Genomic DNA, 10557 nt, shown 5'->3' with positions numbered 1-10557 from the left:
CCTAATAGCGTAATTAACTTGACTATTAATGGGATTAGTTTTTTAACTATTTTATAGTTAATTAACACAATCCCGGGGCGTTCTATATAGTTATGTATAATAATATTTATATTATTTATGCCTCTAACTGGAACGTACCTTGAGCAGATATGCTGTGACCCGAAAGATGGTGAACTATACTTGATCAGGTTGAAGTCAGGGGAAACCCTGATGGAAGACCGAAACAGTTCTGACGTGCAAATCGATTGTCAGAATTGAGTATAGGGGCGAAAGACCAATCGAACCATCTAGTAGCTGGTTCCTTCCGAAGTTTCCCTCAGGATAGCTGGTGCATTTTAATGTTATATAAAATAATCTTATCTGGTAAAGCGAATGATTAGAGGCCTTAGGGTCGAAACGATCTTAACCTATTCTCAAACTTTAAATGGGTAAGAACCTTAACTTTCTTGATATGAAGTTTAAGGTTATGATATAATGTGCCCAGTGGGCCACTTTTGGTAAGCAGAACTGGCGCTGTGGGATGAACCAAACGTAATGTTACGGTGCCCAAATTAACAACTCATGCAGAAACCATGAAAGGCGTTGGTTGCTTAAAACAGCAGGACGGTGATCATGGAAGTCGAAATCCGCTAAGGAGTGTGTAACAACTCACCTGCCGAAGCAACTAGCCCTTAAAATGGATGGCGCTTAAGTTGTATACCTATACATTACCGCTAAAGTAGATGATTTATATTACTTGTAATATAAATTTTGAAACTTTAGTGAGTAGGAAGGTACAATGGTATGCGTAGAAGTGTTTGGCGTAAGCCTGCATGGAGCTGCTATTGGTACAGATCTTGGTGGTAGTAGCAAATAATCGAATGAGACCTTGGAGGACTGAAGTGGAGAAGGGTTTCGTGTGAACAGTGGTTGATCACGAGTTAGTCGGTCCTAAGTTCAAGGCGAAAGCCGAAAATTTTCAAGTAAAAATAAATATTACAATTATTGTGAAAATTATATACTTGAATAATTTTGAACGAAAGGGAATACGGTTCCAATTCCGTAACCTGTTGAGTATCCGTTTGTTATTAAATATGGGCCTCGTGCTCATCCTGGCAACAGGAACGACCATAAAGAAGCCGTCGAGAGATATCGGAAGAGTTTTCTTTTCTGTTTTATAGTCGTACTACCATGGAAGTCTTTCGCAGAGAGATATGGTAGATGGGCTAGAAGAGCATGACATATACTGTTGTGTCGATATTTTCTCCTCGGACCTTGAAAATTTATGGTGGGGATACGCAAACTTCTCAACAGGCCGTACCAATATCCGCAGCTGGTCTCCAAGGTGAAGAGTCTCTAGTCGATAGAATAATGTAGGTAAGGGAAGTCGGCAAATTAGATCCGTAACTTCGGGATAAGGATTGGCTCTGAAGATTGAGATAGTCGGGCTTGATTGGGAAACAATAATATGGTTTATGTGCTCGTTCTGGGTAAATAGAGTTATAATCATTTATGGTTGTAACTTGTTCCCCGGATAGTTTAGTTACGTATCCAATTGTGGAACTTTCTTGCTAAAATTTTTAAGAATACTAGTTGGGTCAAACCAATTAGTTCTTATTAATTATAACGATTATCAATTAACAATCAATTCAGAACTGGCACGGACTTGGGGAATCCGACTGTCTAATTAAAACAAAGCATTGTGATGGCCCTAGCGGGTGTTGACACAATGTGATTTCTGCCCAGTGCTCTGAATGTCAAAGTGAAGAAATTCAAGTAAGCGCGGGTCAACGGCGGGAGTAACTATGACTCTCTTAAGGTAGTGGAGAATTGGATTTGATCGCGTAGAGTGGGTGCAATTCCGTAACTCGTAAATCATACGATCAAGTCAAGTCGACTCAAAACCTCCTCGTGGTATTCTCTGGGTACTAGCTTTTGCTGGTAGCTGATTTGAGCGGCGGAGGGGTCCCTGGGGTTACCAGCCCCTTGGACCCCTTATAAACATATTGGTGCAGAAACTAACAACGAGCCTCGGATAATTGATGATATATTAGGAAGAGGAGAGTCCACGGCTACTAGTCTGGATGCTAGCAACCAGTATGAACGTGGTGCAGCGGTTAACCTTTCAGGTCGGGTGCCCTGCACGATATGTGGAATGTCGTTCAACTCCAAGAGGGGTTTGGGCGTCCACATGTCACATCGACACAAAGACGAACTTGATACACAACGTCTTCGTGTTGATAAAAAAGCGAGGTGGTCAGAGGAAGAAACGTTGATGATGGCGAGAAAGGAGGTCGAGCTTGCAGCAAGTGGTATTCGACATCTAAATAAAAAGCTAGCGGAAATTTTTACACACCGCAGTTCCGATGCAATTTCTTCATATCGGAAGAGGGGTGAATATAAGGCAAAACTGGAACAGATAAGAGGGCAATCTGTTCCCACCCCAGAAGCATTAGAGTCGAATACCTCACAGCGCCGCCCTAGTAATAGCGAGCAAAACCGACGAGTATCAACATCATCTTCGGGACCAATCAGACCACACGAACAGACGAACAGCGAAATCCTCAGGGTACTACAGGGCTTTGCCCCAGTAGTATGCGATTCCCGGTGGAGAGCCGAGGTCCTGCAAACTATCGTAGATAATGCGCAGGTCTCGGGACAGGAAACCACTCTCCAAAGTTTATCTTGCTATCTCATGGAAATTTTTCCGCCACGGAATGAACCGCACATTCTGACGAGGCCCCGAACGGAGCCTCGAAATATGAGACAGCGTAGAAGGCAGCAGTACGCTAGGGTTCAGCGTAACTGGGATAAACATCCGGGAAGATGCATAAAGTCCCTGCTGGAGGGCGCTGACGAGTCGGTGCAGCCACCCCAGGAAATTATGGAGCCATATTGGAGACAGATAATGACCACGCCTAGCTCAAGCTCCATCGAACACGCCTCGTTCCACATGGAACATTCGTTGGAGAGAGTATGGTCCGCTGTGAACCAGCGCGATCTTAGGGCCCATAAGGTCAAATTATCAGGTTCTCCAGGCCCGGACGGGATTACTCCAAGAACTGCCAGGAGTATCCCCGATGGCATTATGCTACGCATAATGAACTTAATTCTCTGGTGTGGGAGACTTCCGTACTCCATCCGTCTGGCCAGAACCATCTTCATCCCGAAGATGGCGACGGCAAGTCGTCCGCAAGACTATCGTCCTATTTCAGTCCCCTCGGTTTTGGTTAGGCAACTAAATGCCATTTTGGCAGCCCGGTTGATTAGTGCAGTCAACTGGGATTCGCGTCAGCGAGGGTTCCTACCGACCGATGGGTGTGCTGACAATACGACGATTGTTGATTTAGTTCTAAGGGAACATCATAAGCGATTTAAATCGTGCTACATCGGGACCCTCGATGTTAGTAAAGCCTTTGATGCGGTAGCTCACAAAGCGGTCTACAACACATTGGCTTCGTATGGTGCCCCACAAGGACTAATCAACTACATACGGAATTCGTACGAGGGCGGCGGCACAATGCTAACTGGGAACGGGTGGGTTTCAAGGGAGTTCATTCCTGCAAGAGGCGTCAAGCAGGGTGACCCTTTGTCTCCCATACTATTTAATCTGGTCATTGACCGGTTACTTAGGTCCTTACCCAGTGAGATTGGTGCCAAAGTCGGAAACGCTATGACAAATGCGGCTGCGTTCGCAGATGATATAGTCCTTTTTGCGGAAACTCCGATGGGCCTTCAGAAATTGTTGGACACCACAGTTGGCTTTCTCTCCTCTGTGGGCCTCACCCTTAACACTGACAAGTGTTTCACTGTCAGCATAAAGGGGCAAGCCAAGCAAAAGTGTACTGTCGTGGAACGGCGGAGCTTTTTGATTGGTGAGCGCGAGGTTCCTTCACTGAAGCGCACTGACGAGTGGAAGTATTTAGGGATTAAATTCACTGCGGATGGGCGGGTCCGGTACAATCCAGCTGAGGAGTTGCAACCGAAGCTGTTGAGATTGACTCGGGCCCCCCTGAAGCCACAGCAGAAGTTATTTGCCCTTCGGACTGTCCTTATCCCACAACTCTATCACAAGCTGACCCTTGGGAGTGTGACGATAGGCGTTCTGAAGAAATTTGACACATTGGTTCGATATACCGCACGGAAGTGGTTGAGGCTTCCGGTAGACGTACCAACTTCTTTTTTCCATGCCCCCACAAAAGTGGGGGTCTCGGGTTACCATCGTTGAGATGGATAGCACCGATGCTTCGTTTGAAGCGATTGAGCAGTATAAAATGGCCTCACCTCGAGCAATCCGAGGTAGCCAGCTCTTTCGTGGAAGACGAAATGCGGAGGGCCCGGGATAGGCTTCAGGCTGGAAGTCAAGAGTTGTTAACCCGTCTACAGGTAGATTCGTACTTGGCAAATAGGTTGCACATGTCTGTTGATGGTGGCGGGCTCCGTGAAGCAGAGCGTTTTGCTCCGCAGCACGGATGGGTTGTCCAACCCACGCGTTTGCTAACAGGAAGGGAATATACAGAAGGAATCAAACTGCGGATAAATGCCCTACCCTCAAGGTCTCGTACCACGAGGGGAAGGCACGAATTGGGAAGACGGTGCCGTGCAGGATGTGATGCTCCCGAAACAACAAACCACATCTTGCAGCAATGCTATCGTACTCATGGGAGGAGGGTAGCTAGGCACGACGGCGTAGTAAATCTAATCAAGCGGGGACTTGAGAGGAAAGGCTGCGTCGTTCATGTTGAACCAAGTCTGCAGGGCGAGACCGGATTGAATAAACCCGACCTGGTAGCTATCCGACAAAATCACATTTATGTGATTGACGCGCAGGTAGTGACTGACGGACATTCTCTCGACCAAGCGCATCAGCGCAAAGTCGAGAAGTACGAGACACCGGACATACGGACGAATTTGCGGAGACTTTTCGGCTCGCAACATGTTGTTGAGTTCCATTCCGCCACTGTGAACTGGAGAGGAATTTGGAGCGGTCAGTCGGTAAAACGGCTGATTGCTTCAGACCTCCTCAGCACTAGTGATAGTCATATCATTAGTGTCCGGGTAATCAGTGGTGGTCTCTGGAGTTGGCGACAATTTATGTATCTGTCGGGATACACGCGTGATTGGACTTAGTCATGCATCACGTTCATATTAAAAGCTTGCTGCCGTAGCATAACATCTAAAAACGGCATAAAATTCGCTTAAAAACGAGGCGGTTTTTTAGTACGTAGGCGTCTTCTGGGTCGTATGAACCCACAAGATGAATCGTGCATGCACACTCTTATTGGCTAAATAACATCATAACCTGAGTGTGTATCTTTTGAAGATTTTTACGATCCTTAGCGAACAAAAAAAAAAAAAAAAAAAATAGCCAAATGCCTCGTCATCTAATTAGTGACGCGCATGAATGGATTAACGAGATTCCTTCTGTCCCTATCTACTATCTAGCGAAACCACAGCCAAGGGAACGGGCTTGGAATAATTAGCGGGGAAAGAAGACCCTTTTGAGCTTGACTCTAATCTGGCAGTGTAAGGAGACATAAGAGGTGTAGAATAAGTGGGAGATATTAGACTTCGGTTTGGTATCGACAATGAAATACCACTACTCTTATTGTTTCCTTACTTACTTGATTAAATGGAACGTGTATCATTTCCTAGCCATTATACGGATATATTTATTATATCTTATGGTATTGGGTTTTGATGCAAGCTTCTTGATCAAAGTATCACGAGTTTGTTATATAATCGCAAACAAATTCTTTAATGAGAGATGCATTCATGTATTATCGATTTGAAAATTTGGTATAACTCCAATTACTCAGGTATGATCCAATTCAAGGACATTGCCAGGTAGGGAGTTTGACTGGGGCGGTACATCTCTCAAATAATAACGGAGGTGTCCCAAGGCCAGCTCAGTGCGGACAGAAACCACACATAGAGCAAAAGGGCAAATGCTGACTTGATCTCGGTGTTCAGTACACACAGGGACAGCAAAAGCTCGGCCTATCGATCCTTTTGGTTTAAAGAGTTTTTAACAAGAGGTGTCAGAAAAGTTACCATAGGGATAACTGGCTTGTGGCGGCCAAGCGTTCATAGCGACGTCGCTTTTTGATCCTTCGATGTCGGCTCTTCCTATCATTGTGAAGCAAAATTCACCAAGCGTTGGATTGTTCACCCATGCAAGGGAACGTGAGCTGGGTTTAGACCGTCGTGAGACAGGTTAGTTTTACCCTACTAATGACAAAACGTTGTTGCGACAGCATTCCTGCGTAGTACGAGAGGAACCGCAGGTACGGACCAATGGCACAATACTTGTTCGAGCGAACAGTGGTATGACGCTACGTCCGTTGGATTATGCCTGAACGCCTCTAAGGTCGTATCCGTGCTGGACTGCAATGATAAATAAGGGGCAATTTGCATTGTATGGCTTCTAAACCATTTAAAGTTTATTATTTATATTTTAAACGACAATGGATGTGATGCCAATGTAATTTGTAACATAGTAAATTGGGAGGATCTTTGATCACCTGATGCCATGCTAGTTACATATGAAAACATTATTTAATACAATGACAAAGCCTAGAATCAATTGTAAACGACTTTTGTAACGGGCAAGGTGTTGTAAGTGGTTGAGCAGCTGCCATACTGCGATCCACTGAAGCTTATCCTTTGCTTGATGATTCGAAATATAAAAAAAATGTAAATATGCATGTGTAAATATGTATATTTAGTATAAAAAATCTTTATATGCTATATCTAAGAAAGCATATAAGGATTTATCACGGGTTGTCCACGTTTCCCTACTAATTGTGGCCTACTAACTGTTTCGTCATCTTATTAGTGACGTGAAAAATGAAAATAATATTTTTCATTTATATTGTTATAAGTCTTAAACCTTAAGACGGCGGGAGTTGAATTACTTTCGTTTAGGTAGCCAAATGCCTCGTCATCTTATTAGTGACGTGAAAAATGAAAATAATATTTTTCATTTATATTGTTATAAGTCTTAAACCTTATAACGGCGGAAGATGAATTACTTTCTTTTAGGTAGCCAAATGCCTCGTCATCTTATTAGTGACGTGAAAAATGAAAATAATATTTTTCATTTATATTGTTATAAGTCTTAAACTTTAAGACGGCGGGAGTTGAATTACTTTCGCATAGGTAGCCAAATGCCTCGTCATCTTATTAGTGACGCGCATGATTCAATTCAAGAGATTCCTTCTGTCCCTATTTAAAACCTCACGGATATTAAAAATATTAAACATATATTGTTATAAGTCTTAAACCTTAAGACGGCGGGAGTTGAATTACTTTCGCATAGGTAGCCAAATGCCTCGTCATCTTATTAGTGACGCGCATGATTCAATTCAAGAGATTCCTTCTGTCCCTATTTAAAACCTCACGGATATTAAAAATATTAAACATATATTGTTATAAGTCTTAAACCTTAAGACGGCGGGAGTTGAATTACTTTCGCATAGGTAGCCAAATGCCTCGTCATCTTATTAGTGACGTGAAAAATGAAAATAATATTTTTCATTTATATTGTTATAAGTCTTAAACTTTAAGACGGCGGGAGTTGAATTACTTTCGCATAGGTAGCCAAATGCCTCGTCATCTTATTAGTGACGTGAAAAATGAAAATAATATTTTTCATTTATATTGTTATAAGTCTTAAACCTTATAACGGCGGAAGATGAATTACTTTCGTTTAGGTAGCCAAATGCCTCGTCATCTTAATAGTGACGTGAAAAATGAAAATAATATTTTTCATTTATATTGTTATAAGTCTTAAACTTTAAGACGGCGGGAGTTGAATTACTTTCGCATAGGTAGCCAAATGCCTCGTCATCTTATTAGTGACGTGAAAAATGAAAATAATATTTTTCATTTATATTGTTATAAGTCTTAAACCTTATAACGGCGGAAGATGAATTACTTTCGTTTAGGTAGCCAAATGCCTCGTCATCTTATTAGTGACGTGAAAAATGAAAATAATATTTTTCATTTATATTGTTATAAGTCTTAAACTTTAAGACGGCGGGAGTTGAATTACTTTCGCATAGGTAGCCAAATGCCTTGTCATCTTATTAGTGACGCGCATGATTCAATTCAAGAGATTCCTTCTGTCCCTATTTAAAACCTCACGGATATTAAAAATATTAAACATATATTGTTATAAGTCTTAAACCTTAAGACGGCGGGAGTTGAATTACTTTCGCATAGGTAGCCAAATGCCTCGTCATCTTATTAGTGACGCGCATGATTCAATTCAAGAGATTCCTTCTGTCCCTATTTAAAACCTCACGGATATTAAAAATATTAAACATATATTGTTATAAGTCTTAAACCTTAAGACGGCGGGAGTTGAATTACTTTCGCATAGGTAGCCAAATGCCTCGTCATCTTATTAGTGACGCGCATGATTCAATTCAAGAGATTCCTTCTGTCCCTATTTAAAACCTCACGGATATTAAAAATATTAAACATATATTGTTATAAGTCTTAAACCTTAAGACGGCGGGAGTTGAATTACTTTCGCATAGGTAGCCAAATGCCTTGTCATCTTATTAGTGACGCGCATGATTCAATTCAAGAGATTCCTTCTGTCCCTATTTAAAACCTCACGGATATTAAAAATATTAAACATATATTGTTATAAGTCTTAAACCTTAAGACGGCGGGAGTTGAATTACTTTCGCATAGGTAGCCAAATGCCTCGTCATCTTATTAGTGACGCGCATGATTCAATTCAAGAGATTCCTTCTGTCCCTATTTAAAACCTCACGGATATTAAAAATATTAAACATATATTGTTATAAGTCTTAAACCTTAAGACGGCGGGAGTTGAATTACTTTCGCATAGGTAGCCAAATGCCTCGTCATCTTATTAGTGACGCGCATGATTCAATTCAAGAGATTCCTTCTGTCCCTATTTAAAACCTCACGGATATTAAAAATATTAAACATATATTGTTATAAGTCTTAAACCTTAAGACGGCGGGAGTTGAATTACTTTCGCATAGGTAGCCAAATGCCTCGTCATCTTATTAGTGACGCGCATGATTCAATTCAAGAGATTCCTTCTGTCCCTATTTAAAACCTCACGGATATTAAAAATATTAAACATATATTGTTATAAGTCTTAAACCTTAAGACGGCGGGAGTTGAATTACTTTCGCATAGGTAGCCAAATGCCTCGTCATCTTATTAGTGACGCGCATGATTCAATTCAAGAGATTCCTTCTGTCCCTATTTAAAAACTCACGAATATTAAAAATATTAAAAATATTTTCATATGGATATGCAATCGTATGGATATCCAAATATGTGTGGGAAAGTCGTACTTCCTATACGATAAATGACCGGATTGACGAAACCGTGTTCAAAAAGGTATATAGGGTAGGTGGTGTTCGGCCTACCAATATAATATTAAAATAATATTATATTAAACAGAAGATCGCCAGTATTAATATATAAGCATATGGTTATGAATACATATGCATATAACATATATGAAAATATATGAATATATAAAAAAAAATATATATGAATATGAAAATATTTATATGTATATGGAATATATGGTAGGTGATGATGTTAGCCTACCATATAATATATAATATAATAATTTAATTATATTATATTAAATATGGAAATATTAAAAATATATTAAAAATATTAAAAATATTTTCATATGGATATGCAATCGTATGGATATCCAAATATGTGTGGGAAAGTCATACTTCCCATACAATAAATGACCGGATTGACGAAACCGTGTTCAAAAAGGTATATAGGGTAGGTGGTGTTCAGCCTGCCAATATAATATTAAAATAATATTATATTAAACAGAAGACCGCCAGTATTAATATATGAGCATATGGTTATGAATACATATGCATATAACATATATGAAAATATATGAATATAAAAAAATATATATGGATATGAAAATATTTATATGTATATGAAATATATGGTAGGTGATGAGGATAGCCTACCATATAATATATAATATAATAATTTAATTATATTATATTAAATATGGAAATATTAAAAATATATTAAAAATATTAAAAATATTTTCATATGGATATGCAATCGTATGGATATCCAAATATGTGTGGGAAAGTCATACTTCCCATACAATAAATGACCGGATTGACGAAACCGTGTTCAAAAAGGTATATAGGGTAGGTGGTGTTCGGCCTACCAATATAATATTAAAATAATATTATATTAAACAGAAGACCGCCAGTATTAATATATGAGCATATGGTTATGAATACATATGCATATAACATATATGAAAATATATGAATATAAAAAAATATATATGGATATGAAAATATTTATATGTATATGAAATATATGGTAGGTGATGGTGATAGCCTACCATATAATATATAATATAATAATTTAATTATATTATATTAAATATGGAAATATTAAAAATATATTAAAAATATTAAAAATATTTTCATATGGATATGCAATCGTATGGATATCCAAATATGTGTGGGAAAGTCATACTTCCCATACAATAAATGACCGGATTGACGAAACCGTGTTCAA

At 39.7% G+C, this 10557-nt stretch overlaps 1 pseudogene; it reads left to right on the top strand.

The window, feature by feature from the left end:
* LOC138926991 (large subunit ribosomal RNA) overlaps nucleotides 1-6661 on the top strand; it is a 7495-nt pseudogene extending 834 nt beyond the window's left edge.
* The last annotated feature ends 3896 nt before the right edge of the window (nucleotides 6662-10557 follow it).

Source organism: Drosophila bipectinata, unplaced genomic scaffold (genome assembly GCF_030179905.1).
Source record: "Drosophila bipectinata strain 14024-0381.07 unplaced genomic scaffold, DbipHiC1v2 scaffold_142, whole genome shotgun sequence".
In the NCBI taxonomy this organism is placed as follows: Eukaryota; Metazoa; Arthropoda; class Insecta; order Diptera; family Drosophilidae; genus Drosophila; species Drosophila bipectinata.
This window is presented reverse-complemented; position numbering and strand designations above follow the sequence as displayed.